Genomic DNA, 19,242 nt, shown 5'->3' with positions numbered 1-19,242 from the left:
TAACACTAACAATGGAAGAGATAGAAATGTTTATCTTCCTTTGTTCTTGAGAGCCACTTAGGTCTATTTTTTTTTTTTTTTTTAAAAATGTTTTATGACCAGTCTGCTTTCTTTTTACTGGTTCCTAACTGAAGCTTGAAAATTACCCAGTAGCCTCCTTAAATCCCAATTGATACAGAAGGTGTAAGGGTCCTGAGTGCCCTAATTGCCCTAACTAGCCTCATCTGGGACAGATCCACAACCTCTCCCTGTAGTTCCAGGAACTCTATTTAAGATCAAGTCTGGATACCTACTGAAGGTACATTGCAACTGATCCATTTTCTGTCCTGTCTTTAGCTCCAGTTTAGATCTTGACCTGTGTTATAGTTGTGTCTCCAAGTTCTGTCTCTGGCCATTTTCTACTAAACTGGGCTCTTTGGATGGATCCTGGATCTGTGTCATCACTTTGCCATGTTTGGGACTGTTGGTGGTACCTGTTACCAGTACTCACCTCTACCCACACGGTGTAGCACTGCACTCTGCTGCAACCATGGTACCAGCAATATGGAGACTGACCTTCCCCTCTTGCTGGTGATTCATAAAGGGCAGCTGCTTGTTATCCAGTGATTTCACATATATGGTGTTCCCTGAGCTCCAGTGACAGAGATTAGGCAATAATCTCTTAACTAATTTTTGTCTAATAAACAGAACAAGATAAAACCTGTGGAGGGCACAACAGGTGCAGGTAAGGTGTAAGGATTCTGTGCTGTCTGGTTGCTACAGGGCTTGTAGCCTTTTAGAGAAAAATAATAAAATTGTCTTTAGTGTGCTATGTGGCTTGATAAGACAGTGGAGTTTGTTAACAAATGAGAAGCTTGTGTGGGGTGTTGGAGACTTGATCTGTTCTGTGCTGTTATGGCATTCTCAGAGCTTCCTGGTGGCCAGGTAAGATAGTGCAGTATGTTTTAATTTTACCTGGTGAAAATGGTGGTCTGTGTTATGGTTTCTTGTGTTTCTAATCAAAGCATTTGCCCTACTGATGAAAAACTCTAGACTGTGAGAAGTGAGGGTTTGTAACAGCATCTATCCTCTGGCTTTTGCCTTAAAATAAATCTGAGAAGTGCTTGTTTTCACATAAGGTTCCTGTAGAACTCTGTAAAACAGGCTTCTGTCTTAATATTAGTTTTTGTGTGTGTGGTTTTTTGTTGTTGTTTCTTTTTTGTTGGTTTTTTTTTTGGTAGCTCAAATAAGTGCTACTATTGGTTGCTTTTTTTTTTGTTGGGATATGTATTGCAACTAAGTCTACTGGGTATGTCTTGGTGAATAACATGTAGTATTTCAACATTTAAAGAAACAAAAAAACACATACAAAAATCCAACAGTGGACCGGTCCGCAGGCTGTATAAACTCTTGTGAAGCAGAGAAATATGATTTAACAAAAGGCTTTATATATGTTCCTTGTTTGAAAAGGCATTACTTTTAATAACAAGATGTTAGGGCAGTCTCAGAAATGGTATGTTGGTGGTGAGATAGCAGAATAATTCATTGAAGATATATGAACATTTGTTATATAGATACTGTATATATAAAACAGTCTCATGTATCTGCAAAACAGGAAGAGACAGGAGGAAAGTACAATAACTGGTGTCAATATAATACTGATGTAAAGAGAGTATTAGTAACTCTAAGACAGTAAGGCACAAGTAATGGTTTGGATGGGAGCTTTAATAAGTATGAAGTTGAATTCTGCTTTAACTTAATAGTTGGTCCTGAAGTTGCCTTAAACTGCAAGGCTTTTAGCTTTATAATTTGTACTAATTAGTTCCATTAAAATCATATTCATCCTTCATGGCATGTCTGAGGCATTGTTTTGTTTCTTATGTTTGCATGCAAATAGGTTGCTTTTTTGGCGTAGATGACACAACAACACCACAAATGTGGCAATTTTACAATGTTTCCCAACAGCACTGTGAAGAGATACAAAGAAACTAACAGAACTGAATTATTTAAACAGTTATGTTGGTTTTGTCTGCTTATTTAGTTCAGCTGATGTTACATAGGTTTTGACAGTGTTAAGCTGTACCAGGACTCAGTGAGTAATCATCAGTGAGAGGAAATGCATTTAACTAGGGAATGAAGACAGACTAAAAGCACGTGTAGAAATACCTATGAAATAACTGAGTATCTCTAATATTCTAAAATCAGAACTTGTGTGAAGAAAAGTTGAAGATGCTGGTAATGATTAACTTATTAAAGTAGAGCAATCATTGGTTTGTACAAACTGAATTCCAAAGTAAAAAGTGAATTTTTCATCTCAAAGTTTCAAATGAGCATGAAAGTCTCCTGTAGAGTTGATAGTAGTGTTAAAAATTCTGAAGCATCTTCCATTTGTAAAACTAAAATTGAAAGCAGCTGGTCTGTCATTGTATGCTTTCAAACTCCTTAGTGATCCAGTAACATGGAAGTATTGGCTCTGAAGAGAGCTATAAATAATTTGAGCAGTTCACTTTTCAGAAGGAACAACTTTACATATTGCTTTATAAAAGTCTGTCTTCTATCATATTTTGTAAGCACAGGTAAAAAAAAAAATCTGAAGAGCAAGCTGACACTAGAGCTATTCTTTTGATACAGATGCTGTCTGTCAAGTGTAGAAACCCAAGGGAAGCGTGTAGCTCTGTGCTGAGGCAGAGTCTTTGATCAACTGCATAACTACTCAGTCTCAAGACTATAGTGAATATCTTCATGTATTGGTTTTTGAATTTATTTAAAGCAGTATTTAATGAGGAAGTGCAACTAGACTTTTAATCTAACTGCTAACATCCTGATTATAAATTGGTATTAATCTTGAACTAGAGTTTTGATGTCATTCAAAAGAGAGTCTTAAGGATTGCCTAAAGCTTTCCTCTTGCCGTACTTGCCAGTATTCAGAGCCAAGGTCTTAATCCCCAACTTTTCTTTTGCTATTTGACAAATTTCAGGTCATAAAAGTAACCTTTGCTTATAAAACACATTGGAGTCTCAGCTCTTCTAATTCATCTGGACTTCAAAGTATTTAGGACTAGTAGTGATTAGGTATCCAAATAATTGAAACTGAATTGGTTAATAGTACATCTCCTTAAATTGTCCCTTAGCAACTCTCTATAATAACATCATTTTACAAGCTGCTTGAACAGTCATCTTTGTGCATCATTATAGCAATTTCATGCTATTGGGGCAATGGAGGGAATATATCATAGTGAAACTAAACAATGTGCTGATCAGACAAGGGAGACTTGCTGTGGGTAAATATACTACTTGCTGTAAGACACCTATATAATTATTTGCATTACCTTTTTGCAGCTTCACTGATAAGCAAGTCCACAGTTTTCTTTTTGTAAAGAAATTTCTTCTATTGGAGGACACAGATCAGGAGTTGTCCTGACTTTCACTATTTGCCTTACTCTTTGAAGAACACTTAGAGATCTCTTAAAACCACCAATATACAGTCCAGTTAGACTCCATTACTACATGCCAAACCTCTCAGCCCCAAATGGTGGTGGTGGGTGTTATTTCAACTGCAAGCTCATTTGCAAACACTAGAGATGGTCTTGCTCTCTGTTGTTACTAACCTCTCAGCATTAGGCTCAAATTTTCAAGCTTTCTGATTTCTGTTTTCACTTATAGTATGCTTTTCAGTATTCTGTCTAGGCAGGCTTTTTAAATTAAAGTTTCCTCTCAGTGTTTTTTTTTTTTTTTTTTTTTTTAAAGGAGTTAAGGGAATAGTAGAAGAGCTGATACAGTAATTCCTATCTAGCATGTGTCCTGAGTGCCAGAAGTAGTGAAAGCAAGGCCTAATATGAAAGCAAAACTATAGTGAGAAACTGACAAATACTACAGCCAGAGAGTCTAGTCTTCACTGAGGTAATATCATGACCTATATGTCAGTAAAAATAATAGGACAATTAATAGTGGAAGATTTCCAAATGCTAGAATGTGGAAAGACTATGCAAGCTTTCTATAGCTCATAATGGTGCTAAACAAAGTTTGGGCTTGGTTAAAAGCAACAGCAAAAAGCTTGTCAAGATCATGCCAAGAAACCTTTAAGCATCTTATCCAGTTATCAACAATAACTAGTTAGTACAGAGGGGACAATTAATCCTGCAATAAGCAGTTAGGAAACAACTTTCCCTAGAGCAACTTCTCTCCTGAACCCTAATATTTTATTCATCTACCATCTTTAAACTATTCCCCGTTGAACTATTTTCAGTAGTTGTATTTGTTTTAAATATAATAGTGTATCTAAGTCATAGCACACCATGACAGAAACAGAAATGAAATATCTGCATGTAGGAGTGGCTGTCAATCATGTCTCCTTTAAAGTACTAAAATGATGAATGCATTATTCTTTATAACTCATACTTATTAAGACATGCCTCCCCCCCATAATTCTTGAATAAATAAATATTACATTAGTGATAAGTATAGAACACCATACCCTGACTGCCTCTGGAGACTTGTTACTGTAATTGTGTATTTTGTTTGGAAGTAGATGATGAACACCATGAAAAGAAGTACAGAAAGGAGGAAATTGTTCACAAGTGTATTACAGTGCATGTGACCAGAGATAGTTGTGTGATGGGTGAGGTAAGTGTTGTGGAAGCAGTAAATATGGTTGGCTGTTCGATAACACAGGAAATTATGTAGGATGAGAAAAATATCTGAGAATTATCTGGGTTTAAAAGTAGACTGCCTGTGTCACCTTGTGTGCTTTACTGAAGATTTAATGTCAACAAATAGGCAGGATCACATCCTTTTTTGTAAAACTAGCACTTTGGCTTCTTCAAAAATATTTTTTTATTCTTTACAAACAGCCCTGTCCTCCAGCTTCATCCAGGGAACTAGGTCATATGTTACTCAGAACAATATAGTGTTTTGAATGACTTGAGAGGCTTAGCTGCTTTTCTCTGCCAGAGTCCAGGTAAAAGATCCTGCCCTGGTTTAGAATCAGGCAGACAATGGACAGATATACCATTGTACCTAGCTGGCTAAAGAATAATGGGGCTTTACAAATGCCTTGGTGAAGCCTCAAGGTGTTGGTAATTTCTTCCAGGAAAACACAAAGATAAGCTTGAGCTGCATTTGTACTTTCCCAAAACAACCACTGAGAATTTAATGTGATCACTAGGATTTTCTGTCTCTAAAGTACTCAAAGCATGAAGAGTGAATGTTAATTTAAATGTAAATGTACCACACATACTGTGCGGATCAGTGGAGAAGCTCTGTGGGCATATAGATCCTTATAGGTGTCAATTCAACATACAGTGGAAAAGTAGCATCTTGAATGATAAATAATTCAAATATTAAATGGGACCTTACCTATCAGTGTATCTGAATTTGAGTGTCAGAGCTGTGGACTGTTGTTAACCACTTGAAAATACTGTCAAAGAAAAGTTTATCTATTCATTTTTGTAAAACCTGTTAGCAAATTCTGGTGAGCTCTTATCACTGCCTGTACTCATGATTTGTTTGGTGACAGCTGATAAAACGTGCATTGTTTCCATGTGTCTTGTAAAGAGAGTTCTCCAGTACCACAAAGCCTGATGATCATTATGTGTCTGTCTGCAAAGGACCACCTTTGGTAACCATATTTCTTGAACCACTGCAAAGAGTCCCTGTCCAGATGATACTGTTGCTAGCGCTTGGCACCAGAGCTGCTGGGCGTACCCACACCCCTGTGGCCAACCTCAGTTTTGGGATGAGAGGCAACCAATTAACCACTGAGGAGTTCCTGCTTTATTTTTCTAAACAAGGAGGATGACCCTGTCCCTATGACTCTCTGATCTGTGTTTACACAGTGTACCAAGTGAGAACCCTGTATTTTCTATTGCTTTTTATGCTTTTTTTGTGAAGGGTCCTTCAGAAACAAGTAACAAATTTAACAGCTCCTCTTTTTTTTTTTTTTTTTTTTTTTTTTTTTTTCACTTTATTGAATGCCCTTCATAACCACTTGGGGAACCACTCCCCAATCATGATTCCTCTAAACATTATCTGTTTTCTTACATTTTTGTGTTTTCAGAATGTTAGATGTATGATAATTCTCATTACAAAGAGATGTGATTGCAACAGGTCACACCTGAAAAAAAACAATGTGGCAGTTCTGCTTACATTGCTATAAATATTATTGGCTATGTTCTGTTTGTTTAAAATGCAATTTTCTCAGGTATATAGAGTTATGTAATTAGTCTATGCATCATTGAAAACACTTTAAATATAAAGAATTGTCTTGATATTTAGCAATTAAATACCAGTAAGTACAAACTCAAACAGCTTAACTGTACAGATTTTTCAAATACCATGTTAATGGTGATAAAAGAGAATGTGAGGTGATAGTCATTTGAGGCTACAAGCTGATTAGTGATTAGTGAGGTCTTTGTTAGAACTGCAGAACCCAACAAGTTGATAAAGCTGTCTTGAGAAGAACTGATCTCTAACTTTTTCTTGAAACTCTATAAATAGTTCTCTTCAAGTTCTACTAACATGCCTGAAGTCAAACACCAGGATCTCTGGATTTCAGTCAGGCCACCTGCTACATAAAAGAATTTTTGCTGAACTCTGAGGCTGTTGGGTAGCTTGAAACAAAGGGGAAAACAATGCTTAGTTACATCCTCACACACCAAGAGCATATGAAGTAATTTTCAGGAGAAAAAAATGTCTTGAACAGTAGCTAGATGCGAATTATGGATGATTCACTACTGTAACACTGCTACTGATTGATCATGAATCCTCTTTTGTGGTTTGTATTGAGATCGCTATTTTTTTTTTTTCTTGTTATTGCCAGTGTTCCAGGCTGCTGCCGACCATGGTCTCCTCCAGAAAGAGAGCTTGTCTCAAAAAGACTGCAGCAACTCAGACTGATGGTGTGCTCCGAACCATGGCTTTTCAGGTTTCTGGCTACAGGGAGTGCCAGAGCCTGCTGCTGCCAGAGGAGAACAGCCAGCATTACACTTGCGTGAGGTGTGAGCAGGTGCAAGATCTTCTCACCATGGTCACAAAACTTTAGGAGGTTGAGACACTGAGGTGCATCAGGGAGTGTCAAAACAAGATTGACGGGTGGAGTAACTCCCTGGTGTGCCACCAGGGCCCCATGGGGATACCCCCTAAAAGGTGATGAACCCCTGCCCTGTCAGGAAGAGGGGGAAGACCTGAGACAGCCCCCTGCCCTGTCGCTGCTGGGCAGAGGTAGGGGACCAAAAAGATGATGAGGGTTGGAAATGAGTTCCAGTTTGACGCTGCAGGCAACCCCCTTCCTTACGTGCCTTGCTGCCCAAGATACCCCTCCGTAATAAGTTTGAGGCCCTGGATCTTGAAGAAGAGGTAGGTGAGGACATGGTGCAAGGCCTGCCTACAAGGTCACATAGGAAGAGGCAGTTGACTCCACACCTCAAGACTGCCTCTGATAAGAAAGAAGGGTAATTGCAGTAGGCAATTAACTTCTGAGAGGGGCCAAGGGCGCAATATACATAATTGACCCTCATCGTAGGGAAGTTTGTAGTCTACCCGGAGCCTGCATCAAAGATGTCATCAGGGCGCTCCCCAGCCTGGTGCACCCAACAGGCTACTGATCTTCCAAGCAGATGGGGAGGAAGCTGCATCCCGCAGTCTGAGGGGAATGAAGAAAGATTTCAAGGCCTTGGATGGATGATGAAAGAGTCTGGAGCTCAAGTGATTTTTCTCTTCCCTCCTTCCGTTTTTGGATGATGATGTGGGAGGGAATAGAAAAATTCAGTCCATAAATGATTGGCTACAAGACCGATGCTACAAGCAGGACTTTGAATTCTTTGATAACAGCTGGTTCTAAAAGACACCAGTGCGGACAGTGGTACATGGTGTCCTGGTTTTGTTAAAAGCAAGTTTCTCTTTTAGTGAATTTGCCTGTCAGCTAAAGCTTTCATATTAGCTGCCTTTTCCTGGAAAACCAAATACATGTTTTGGTAAACATAGCAATGGAATGTGAGGTTATTGATAAGGATTGATGCACATCTTGTGAGAGGGGCAACGAGAAAACAGGTGACCAAGAAACTGACCGAAGGAGTATAACATCCCATTCATGTGAATATTTCATATAAAAGTAGGAGATCACGAGGACCTCATCCCTTTTCCTTATGGCCAACATTAGGAGAGGACCTTGCTAGTCATCCCTGCGAACTGAGGCCTAGTGACAGATTTAATTCAGTTCTGGTTGGCTGCAGAGTCCAGTCCAAGTCTTTAGGTGCCAGCACTTTTATGTGCCAGAGCAGCTGCTGGGACTTTAAAGATTGGTTTTGTGTATTTTGTATTATTTTCTCTATTTTTATCAGTAGAATTAGTAAAACACTTAATTTTTCCAACTCTTCTCTCTGTCCTTCTTTCCCTCTTGATCACCTGTCCTTAGTGGGAAGGGGGGAGAGAGGGAGGGGCTGAAGGAGGGAAGGAGGGGAGAGGGTTAACAATACATCTGCCATGATTTTATTGTCACCCTGCAATCAAAACCCTTGACACATGGGAAATGTTTATCTCGCTGATGCAAAAGGTTGCTGGGACAGGAATTAGCAGTACTCATTTCAAGAGCTTTAAACTAGATTTGAAGGGGGATGGGGTTGTAGCTGGGCTTGCATCAATGGGCCAGCACTCTAGAATTGGTGAAGACCGGGAGGCCTACCATACCCTAGGGTGAAATTGGTGTGCTCAGCTCACTCCCTGAAATGCCTGTACACCAATGTGCGCAGCATAGGGAATAAGCAGGAGGAGTTAGAAACCTGTGTTCAGTCAGGAGATTGATCTGGTGGCAGTTATAGAGACATAGTGGGAGAGCTCACATGACTGGAATATGATCATAAATGGCTATGTCCTTTTCAGGAAAGACAGGCTAGCTAGGCATGGTGGTGGAGTTTTCTTTATGTGAGAGAGCAACTACAATGTATTGAGTACTGTCCAGGCATGGCTGAGGAGTGAGTTGAGAGTCTATGGGTGAGAATTAAGGGGCAGGCTGGCAGGGGTGATACTGTTGTGGGTGTCTGTTACAGGCCACCAGATCAGGGTGAGGAAGTTGATGAGGCCTTCTACAGACAGATGGGAGCAGCCTCGCAATCACAGGCCCTGGTAGTCGTAGGGGATTTTAACTTCCCTGATGTTTGTTGGAAAGACTACCTGGTTGGCCAGCCACAATCTAGGAGGTTCCTTTGATGCCTTGACAATAGCTTTCTGATGCAAAGGATGGAGGAGCTGACTAGGAGAGATGCACTGCTGGACCTCATCCTCACTCACAAGGAGAGCCTGGCTGAAGAAGTAAAGGCTGAGGGCTGCCTTGGTTGCAGTGACCATGAGACGGTGGAGTTCAGGATCTCGTGTGGCAGGAACAGAATAGCAAGCAGAATTGCAACCCTGGACTTCAGCAGGGCAGACTAGCCTTTCCAAACCATTGGTAGGGGAAATCCCATGGGCAAGGCTGCTTGAAGGTAAAAAGGTCCAAGACAGTTGGGTAGTTTTCAAGGACTGCTTCTACCAAGCTCAAGATCAGAGCATCCCAACATGTAGGAAGTCCAGGAAGGGAGCCAGGAGACCTGTGTGGTTAAACAGGGAACTGCTGGGTAAGCTCAGGTGGAGGAGGAGAGTTTACAGATCATGGAAGGAGGGGCTGTCCACTTGGGAAGAATGTAAGGCTGTTGTCAGAGGGTGTAGGGAGGTAAGTGGGAAAGCTAAGGCCTCCTTAGAAATAAACCTGGCGAGAGGGGTCAAGCAGAACAGAAAGAGCTTTTTCAAATACATGGTCAGTATTATTCAATATATTCATTGATGACTTGGATGAGGGAATAGAGTGTACTATCAGCAAGTTTGCTGATGATACCAAACTGGGAGGAGTGGCTGACACACCAGAAGGCTGTGTTGCCATCCAGGGAGACCTGGACAGGCTGGAGAGTTGGGTAGGGAAAAATTTAATGAAATATAACCAGGGAAAGTGTAGAGTCTTACATCTGAGTAGGATCAACCCCAGGTTCCGGTATAAGTTGGGAAATGACCTGTTAGGGAGCAGTGTAGGGGAAAGGGACCTGGGAGTCCTGGTGGACAGCAGGATGATCAGGAGCTAGCACTGTGCCCTTATGGCCAGGAAGGCCAATGACATTCTGTGGTGTTTTAGAAGGAGTGTGGTTAGTAGGTCAAGAGAGGTTCTCCTTCCCCTCTACTCTGCCCTGGTGAGACCATGTCTGGAATATTGTGTCCAGTTCTGGGTTCCTCAGTTCAAGAAGGACAGGGAACTGCCGGAGAGGGTCCAGCGTAGGGCAACAAAGATGATGAAGGAAGTGGAGCATCTCCCTTATGAGTGAAGACTGAGGGAGCTGGGTCTCTAGCTTGGAGGAGACTGAGGGGTGACCTTATTAATGTTTACAAATATATAAAGGGTGAGTGTCATGAGGATGGAGCCAGGCTCCTCTTGGCATCAACCAGTGGTAAGACAAGGGATAATGGGTTCAAACTGGAACACCAGAGGTTCCACTTGAATTTGAGAAGAAGCTTCTTCTCAGTGAGGGTAACAGAACACTGGAACAGGCTGCCCAGGGGGGTTGTGGAGTCTCCTTCTCTGGACACATTCCTGTGTAGCCTCATCTAGGTGTTTCTGCTCTGACAGGGGATTTGACTAGATGATCTTTTGAGGTCCCTTCCAATCCCAAACATTCTGTGATTCTGTGATCTGTTTCTGAGATGAGTATTTTAATGTGTAGGACAGGATTCTCTACTGCTTTCTACTGTGTGTTTATTTTTCTGTAGTTCCAGGAGCAAAATATAATGATAGGCTTCTTGCCAAAACTGTAAACTCAGAATTACTCTGGGAGTAAACACTTCTGCACGCAGACAAAAGGAACACAACTTTCTTAAAAGGCTCGTTTAGTTTTTGTGTTTTAGTTTTCTGTTTATATTTTTGTAAAGATTTAAATGCTACCAGGTGAAGGAAAGGGGTGCTGTCAATACTTCCCTTCCTACAGTATAATGAAATGGATGGAAAGAACAGGAGAAATACTGACTCAAAATGCATTTTTTAATTTCTAAGGCATGGAGTTGAATTTACTTTTCAGGGAAGTTCTCTACCCTTCTTTTGAACTGATGAGACACCCCTTGACTGTGTGTGTTCTGGGAAATGTCCTAACCTATAAGCTGGAAGAATTCTGTTGCTGGCTCATAAAATAATGAAATATACAAAACAGACAACCCTTAAAGGTCTTACTTTTTCACCCCTTTCCAACTGCAAAGTGACTCACAACTGTGGATACCCCTGCTGGATGATAAGCCCCAGGCTGAGTATTTGAGGTGAGCAGAAAAGAGAACACTACCCTTCTTCTTTAAGAGCTGGAGTGTCTTTACAAAGTGTTATATGTCTGGAGGTGCTGGTGGCTCTATCGTGGATTGTCTATGGCAGTTCAGTATTTTTTTTTATTTTCTCTGCTTTTACTGAGAAAAGTTCATTATGTTTTTGGTGGTGGTTTTTTGGGGTTTTTTTTTTGGTTTTTTTGGGGGTTTTTTTGGTTTTTTTTTGTTTTTTAAGCTGGATTAAAATACTCTGCTCAGAAACACGATCTCTTTGCTTAGAAAAAAAAAGAAAAGAAACAAGCTTGATTTTTGTTGCTTTTTTTCTTTTTGGCCACTGAAGTTAAAGAATTGTCAAAAAATTAATTCTGAATATATTGATGTTATACTAATAGTTCTGTTTTAACTCACCTTCTGACAAATGCAGATCCTTACTTTAAGACATTTTAGATATGTTTTCAAATTAAAGGCAAATCCATGCTGTGCAATGTCAAGAAATTTTTGTGTAGAATAATGAATACAGTGCTTCCCTTTTCCTGCCTTGTTTGTTTTGGGGGGAGGGCACACAGTTTCTTGGCATGTTGGTGTTTGTCAACAAATAGGGATGCTTTATTAGGAAAAAGGTGGGTAAAAGACAATAACTTTCCTGCTGGCATTGCCTGATGTGATATACAACTATTAAATCACATTATGTGCTCCTTAAGCAACTGCATGGTTTCTTCTTTACCAGACTCAGATTAGGGCTGACTGTATAGCTAATGCATAACAGCACTGGCAAATGCAATGACTTCGAGTGCAGAAGACAAAGGAGACTTGTAGCAGTCTGATCTGTCTGCTCTTGCTGTGATGCCTGTGGCAAGGGATACTCTCTATCTTCAGAATGAACTGAATGCATTTTCAATTGGGACCTTGTTGTTTTATGCTGGGGGCATGATTTGTGAACGTACAATTGGTCTGTGATGCTGTTACCACACAGTACAAATAAAGAAGGCACTCGGAATATGTGCAGGAGTGTTGAGGTTGCAGAACTCGCTCTGCATTGCCTGTAGAGAGACTTCAACTAACTGCAACTCAGCCAGTAAATCTTTGTGACGTTATGACATGTAATACAGAAAAAAATGAGTTATGAATTGGTATAGCTGCATAGCATTGCTTTGTGTCTGAGATACTTCTGTCTGAGATTTAGCCTTATAAAAATATTATGTATATGAAGCTATATTCTGAAATTTGAGCTAATTGGAAAAGATTTTGAAATATCTTTATAAATTACACAGTATAGACTGCTTAGGTAACCTGCATATATCATAAGATTGTTATGAGTCTTTGATATCTAGATGATTTTTCATTTAAGCCAAGGAAGATAATTCATCCATTAAAGAATCTAACCAAACTTTTTTAAAAGCACAACATTCCACATCAAAGCAGTCAGATCTTGTTTGCCAGTTTCAATCACAGTTCATTATCTGTTAATTTATCTTAACCATGTTCTTATAATAAAATGCCCATGATTGTTGACTTGTTTCAATGAACAGCATACACTTTAAAGGAAAATAAATAAAATTCTATATATTTCAAATGCTTAGATCTTTAATGGAAGATCTAAATGAAGTCTTAGAGTAGTATTAAACTCAACATGCAATAAGAAACACTAAAAAGTTTGAGATTGTTACTTGAAGTCCTAGATCTGGATGTGTCATTTGTCTTCAAATTGGTTGTACTTTGATTCAAATGAAAGGGAAAGTAGAAAAGAAACTCCAGGAAGCTATGTTGAAAATATATTCAGGCCAAACTAAAATTCTTTAAGGAATATTTTTTAAAAAGCATAAAGTGCAGTCATAAATCTTTTTCAAAGACTTCAGATTGCAGAGAGCTGACAGGGTATGTAGAGTTAATGAATGAAGGCATAAAAAGAGAACTTGGAGGGCAAGGCCACAGCAAAGGAATTATGTGGGTGGTGTGTGTTTGTTTTTTTACATTGCTGTTCATCATTGAGGAGCACGGGGACTTCACACACTGAAATCCTGGGTTTAGTCTGTCAGGAAGTCTGTGAAGTTCTTTGGTAGAAAAGGTTATGAAACATGTAGAGAAAATGAACATGAAGAAATTGTGATGACCAGATGATATTCACCCCCAAGAGTTCTAAAATAACTCAAATGAAATCACTTATCTCAATTAATTGTTCAGCTATCCCCAACTTAAATTTACAGTTGGTATTAGAGGACAGGAAGTGGCTCATATGGCACCATTGTGCTTTTTTTTGGTGGTTTTGTGGTGTGGTGGTTTTTGTTTTTTTTTTTTTTTTTGGTTGTTTTGTTTCATTTCTTAAGGTTTCAGTTGTGATGTAGTTGGCTACAGACTAGTGATTATGCAATCTGTACGAGGATAATAAATGGAAACTTTTGAAGAAAGTAAAATTAGTAAACACAGATGAATAAAACATACCAGAATGAATATAATTTTTATGAAGGAAAAACTACCTGCCTCAGAGGTTCAAAAAATGATTAGGAAAATAAAGGGAACTCATGGATATCCCTTCGTTCTTTGAAGTCTGAGCCACAAATTACTTGAAACTACAGAGTATTATGAGGAATTATAAATTAACTTGTGTGCTGTTCTCATTATTTCCTGGCATCCTCTGTTGGATGTGGTAAGATGGAAAAGGTCAAACTATATAAACACTTCATCAGATTTGTTATAGTCATGTTCTTTGTGGTGAAATCTGAGGATGGGAAAGGGTTTTGTGTTGAGCTGGACTTTTTAATTTGGTCAGAACAAATGGTTAGTACTGTAACTTCTTGTATCAATATGTGTGCTGTAGCCCATGCAGAAGATGAGTATTTTCCAGAATGAGAAACAAGTTACAGATGGCATAACAAATGTATGCAATTTTCCCTGCCAGTACATTAATCTGATTTTAGTATGCCAGTGAAGTCTGATTTCCAAGATAGTAGCAAGCATGATAGGTCAGAAAATATCACTTCTCTGTGGACCTTGGAGGAACCTGTTTGTCTGATGTAGACACTCTGTACTCCAAAGTAAACTAACTGTTTGCATATTAATCTCAATAAAAACTAATGGCTTGTCATGCGCAAAACTGAAGAGTTATGCAAACATTGTTATGAAAATGGATTGCAGAAACTGGCAAATATTTTGATACTGACTGTTAGAAATAAGCTACTGTGCAAGGTATTTTTGTATGGGGAATCTAATCAGTAACTGCAGCTACACAACTGTTGATTTTACACAAATAGGTCTGCAAAGACAGAGTATATAGTAAACATTTACCATGACTTGTAAAATACAAATTGTAGCTTCTGAACTGCATTTGGATAGTGTATTGTGAGTTCTTTGGAAAGTTTTATCTGATTTAAGTATATACTTGTATCTTTGAAATCTAATCAGCTAAGTTATAAGCTAATTTCCTAAAATATTATTACTATTTTTTTTTGTCCTATTCTCAGGGAAGGGGACTGTGCTCATAGCAATATTTCTGTGCACTGCACATCCACTTAGACTTGCTTCTACCTGTTCTTTACACTGCATGTGAGTAAAATGGGCATTTGAGACTGTCAGTATGAGAAATTATCACTACTAAACTGTGTAACTTTGTAGTTGGCAGTGTGAAAAAGTAATGCAAAGATGGAGCTCAGGTAATGGGACTCCATCGGTAAAATTCAATCTAGAACTGCAACCTAACCTTTGTGCCTAACAACTTGTGATTATTGGTAAGATACTTTGGGTTTGTATTCAAAGTACTTTGCATTTGTTCCGTTTCTTATACTTTATATTTCAAACTGATTTAATTAGATAGTTCATCCAGAATAACAGTGAACAGCCACTGTAATTTTGTTGTTCTTGGTATTTGAGAACAAGGGATTTATACACCAACGCAAATCTTACACCAATGCAGAATCAGCAGTCTTGTAGTTATGACCATTCAGCTGTTCTGTACGGCATCAGGCAATAGGCTACAAAGGAGCCAATGTGTTGGAAGTAAAAGCTAAATCAAATTGGCTAACACAAAGCAGTAAGGCCAATTTCTTGTTTGGGTTAATGGTAAATATCAAGTAAATGCTTGACTGCCACACAAGGCAACACTTCTTGAATTCCACACAGAACACTAATTGTACTGATTACTCATCGGTTCCCAAAAACCTGTTCACAAAGACTCCGCTGTAGAGAGTCCTGACCTCTGTAATTTGTACAACCTTATTCTCAGCTATCGTGGCATTAGTTTTGATGGCTTATGCCCAATTTATCAATCACTTTGGATTACTGATCTGTCTCTTAATCAGATTAATTTCCATAGTTCTTCTGTTATTCTTAAATATTGTTGGGGATTGATTTGTATTTCCTTTCAGGTCTTTGCTAAAATGTTAAGTAATAGTAGGTTTGCAACTGTTCTCTGAAATCCTGCTAGAAACAGATCCTCTTTGATTGTTATTCCTCACTACAGGAAGCTCAAGGAAATATTATTTGTTTAATCTGCTTACTATCTGTCATTCTTTTTTTTTTTTTTTCTTTTTTCTTTTTCCTGGGTCTTTTAAATTGAAATATTATGCAATAATAAGTTGGTAAGGCACTAAATAAATAGCAGGAAATGGGTCCTGTTAAACTAGCCAGGTATATATTCATGAAAAGTAATGTTGCAGTTCTCTCCTCTTGACTGGCATTAGTTTTATTTTAATCCTTTAATTCTTTAGCACTTTTATTAATTCTTTATTAATAGTCTTGTGTCAACCATTCAGTATTTCACCAAGGATCGATATCAGGTTGACAAGCTATTACTATACAGATTTCTTCATTTACCTTTTAATACAAAGGCAAAATTCTAGCTCTCTTCTTTTAGGTTTAGAACTTGCCTACTGTGGCAAGTGATGTTGAACTTCAGCATTTCTGCTTCAGTCTCCCTCTGGAAGCAGGCTGTTTAGATGCAAGCAATCTGGGAGCAATTTCCCAACATTTGAGTTGCAGATGCAGATCCATCCTGTGATGTGGCAACGTCACCTCTCTTTTCAGTTTTGGAAAAAAAAAAAAAAAAATTCATCTATTCATCTATTACTTGTTTGAAATGCATATGTCATTTCTATCTAGAAAGGCACTTAAACTATGTTTATTTTTATCTAACTAAGGTAAACAGAAGACACTATGCACTTTTTTCATCTTCACTTCACTTAGCCGTTACATATGTGTGCTGGGATTTTATTAGTGCTTTTTACCAATGAGCAATATACTGATTTTCTCTTAAATCCATGAAACCTTATTCAGTAATAGGACTGTGATTTCTAGAGCATCTAGTCAAGTAATCTTAAATAACTTCCAATTATTATTTAGTTTCATTAATGTTTTATCAACTGATTTGGCACATTTCTTTCTGGATTCATGAATGTAGTTTGAATGTATTTTAATCTGTGAATTAAAATATTTTATTTTGTATTGTAAGATATAAATGCATAGCTTTTCCAAAAGTGAAACAAACTGGCTACAAAAATGTTAATGTCTTTTTCATTTTCTTTTCCTCCTCCAGTGTAGCAACTGTAATAATGGTAGATGCTTCTCTCAAATTCTGCAGAGTTTAGGCCTACTGTGTTTAAGTTCATGCAAAAACTCCAAAGTGTATATAAAGTTGCAGAGTCATCCAGAGAAGGAAACATCTTGGCTAAGACGCCTATTTAACTTTTAAATCTTCAAAGAAGAAAATAGATCAAGTTTTGACTCACAGCTGCAGTTAAGCCCAGTAAGTGAGATGTACTGGTACACTGTTCCCCCATTCCTTCTCTCTTACTATGGCTGCAGGGAAACAGACCCTAGGAGGCTTTGTGTGGTTAAATTTGGAATAAAATTGAAGCTGCTGATCTGGAATTCTGTTAGTGTCTACTCCTTTATTACACCTATATGTTTGCTCTTGAGTGAAAGATGTTAGGACATGGTATGTGGAAAAACTCTTGTTCAGAAGTTTCAATAGAATAAGCTTTTACTGGTAAGTAACTGTGTCTCCAGCTTTATAATTATAAGAGGCTGAGGCAAAGTAAAAGTTTCAAGTAGAAGGCAGGACTAGTCACAGCTGCTATGCACAGCAACTGCAGCAGAAAACTGCATGGCACAGCACTTTTTTCAGAATAAAAAATGTGCCTACATTCCAAGAGAACCTGCAAAGTAATATGTAACAGCATCATGTGTAATGTAATGAATTAGTCATGTGAAACTATTAATCATATTCCTTTCACCACTTGCTCCTCTATTAATCCTTTCCTGCCAAAAATTTAACATTTCAAATTCCTTAGACATTTCATACACCTACCACTGTTTAATTTAACCTTAGGCTTCCTCAAGTTTCCTTTCCCTTCAAACTGTCTCTTTTTCCGCAAGGGTTGAAAGAGTAAAATTCCAAGATAATGTTAGTGGTTCTAAATGTTGTGGCAGTCAATTCTGGCACTATAAACCCCGAATTATTTCGTGCTCAGCAATGCATGACTATAATAATTAAGCTTTGTAAATTTGTTACTAACTGCAAAATTAAAAGAGAGAAGAAACCAAGGTTTCTTTATTTTATGGATAAGTGGGTGCAACACAAAGCTGTGACACCATCAGTACTTTGCAAGAATCTGAATGTGAGTCAGAAGCTGGAAATGGGTATCTCTGTAAGAATAATACCAAGTGATAACTACAATAGTTTGCTGAACTTTAGAGAAATGGATGAGGTTGTTTATATATTTTTATCTGTTGGTTATATATTTTTATCTGTTTTTAAAAATCAGGAGAACTTATCTCAGGAAAACATTTATATTTCAAGAGGATGGTATTGAAACACCAACACAACAGAAATGAAACTTTATCATCTGCCTCTGGAAGGTGATTTGGGTTCTACTGGTGTTACAGTCATGTTTTCTTTTTGTTTGTGGGTGGTTTTGTTGTTGTTGGCTCTTTTGGTTGTTATTACTGGTTTGTGTTGGTTGTTGTGGTGCGTGGTGGGGTTTTTTTGGCAGTGACTGGTATGGGGAAATTGAAGCACTTTTATAATTGAATATAGTAATGGAGATACAGTATCATAGAATAGGGTTATGGTAGGTCATTCAGGTTGGAAAGAACCCCAGGAAGTCTCCAATCCAACCTCCTGTTTAAAGCAGGGTGAGCTGTGTGGTCAGACAAGGCTGGTCAGTTCTTTGCCCAGTCTTGAAAATTGCTGAGGACTGAGCCTGCACACCCTGCTCCACTGCTTTGCTGTCCTCAAAATGTTGTGGTGTGGTTTTTTGGTTTTTTTTCTTGTATCCAACCTGAACCTCAGTTTCAATTGGTCATTGTGAACCTCTGTACATTCTGCTTCTGTCTTTTGAATAATTCCCATGTAGGTATGGGCAGAGTGCTTGTTAGGTCCCTCAAAAGCAGTCTCTTCTCCAGGTTGAACAGGTCCTCATCCCTCACCCTCTGCTCAGAAGACAAGCAATCCTGCCCTAGGCCAACTTGGGGGCCCTCCAGTAAACACTAGCTCAGTGTACTTCTTGTACTTGAGGGCCCAAGAATGCATGCAGCATCAGGAATGAAGTGTAAGTGCTGAGCAGAGGGATTAGTGCCCCTGTGAATAGCGCCCAGGGTACTACAGGCCACAGCTGCAGCCAGGGCACACTGCTGCCTCATGCTCAGCTTGTGTCTGCCAAGACCCTCAGGGTCTCACCTGCAGAGCTACCCTTAGTCACACATGCTAAACCTGTGCCCTTGCACTGATGCTTCCTGCCCAGGGCCAGAAGTTGTCATGAGTTTCCTGTCAGCCTGTTCCTCTAGCCTATCCAGGTCCCTCTGGATGACAGTTGTGCCCTCAAGTATACTGACTTGATCACAGCAATTTGTCATATGTGACCTTGACAAGCATGTCCTCTGTCACTGTCTCCAGGTCATTGACAAATTTGTTAAATGGAACTAGTCCTAGGGTAGACCCTGGGGAGTATTGGC

Source organism: Nesoenas mayeri, assembly GCF_963082525.1.
Source record: "Nesoenas mayeri genome assembly, chromosome: 2".
NCBI classification, from domain to species: Eukaryota; Metazoa; Chordata; class Aves; order Columbiformes; family Columbidae; genus Nesoenas; species Nesoenas mayeri.
The sequence above is the reverse complement of the archived record's forward strand: the minus strand, read 5'-3'. Positions refer to the sequence as shown.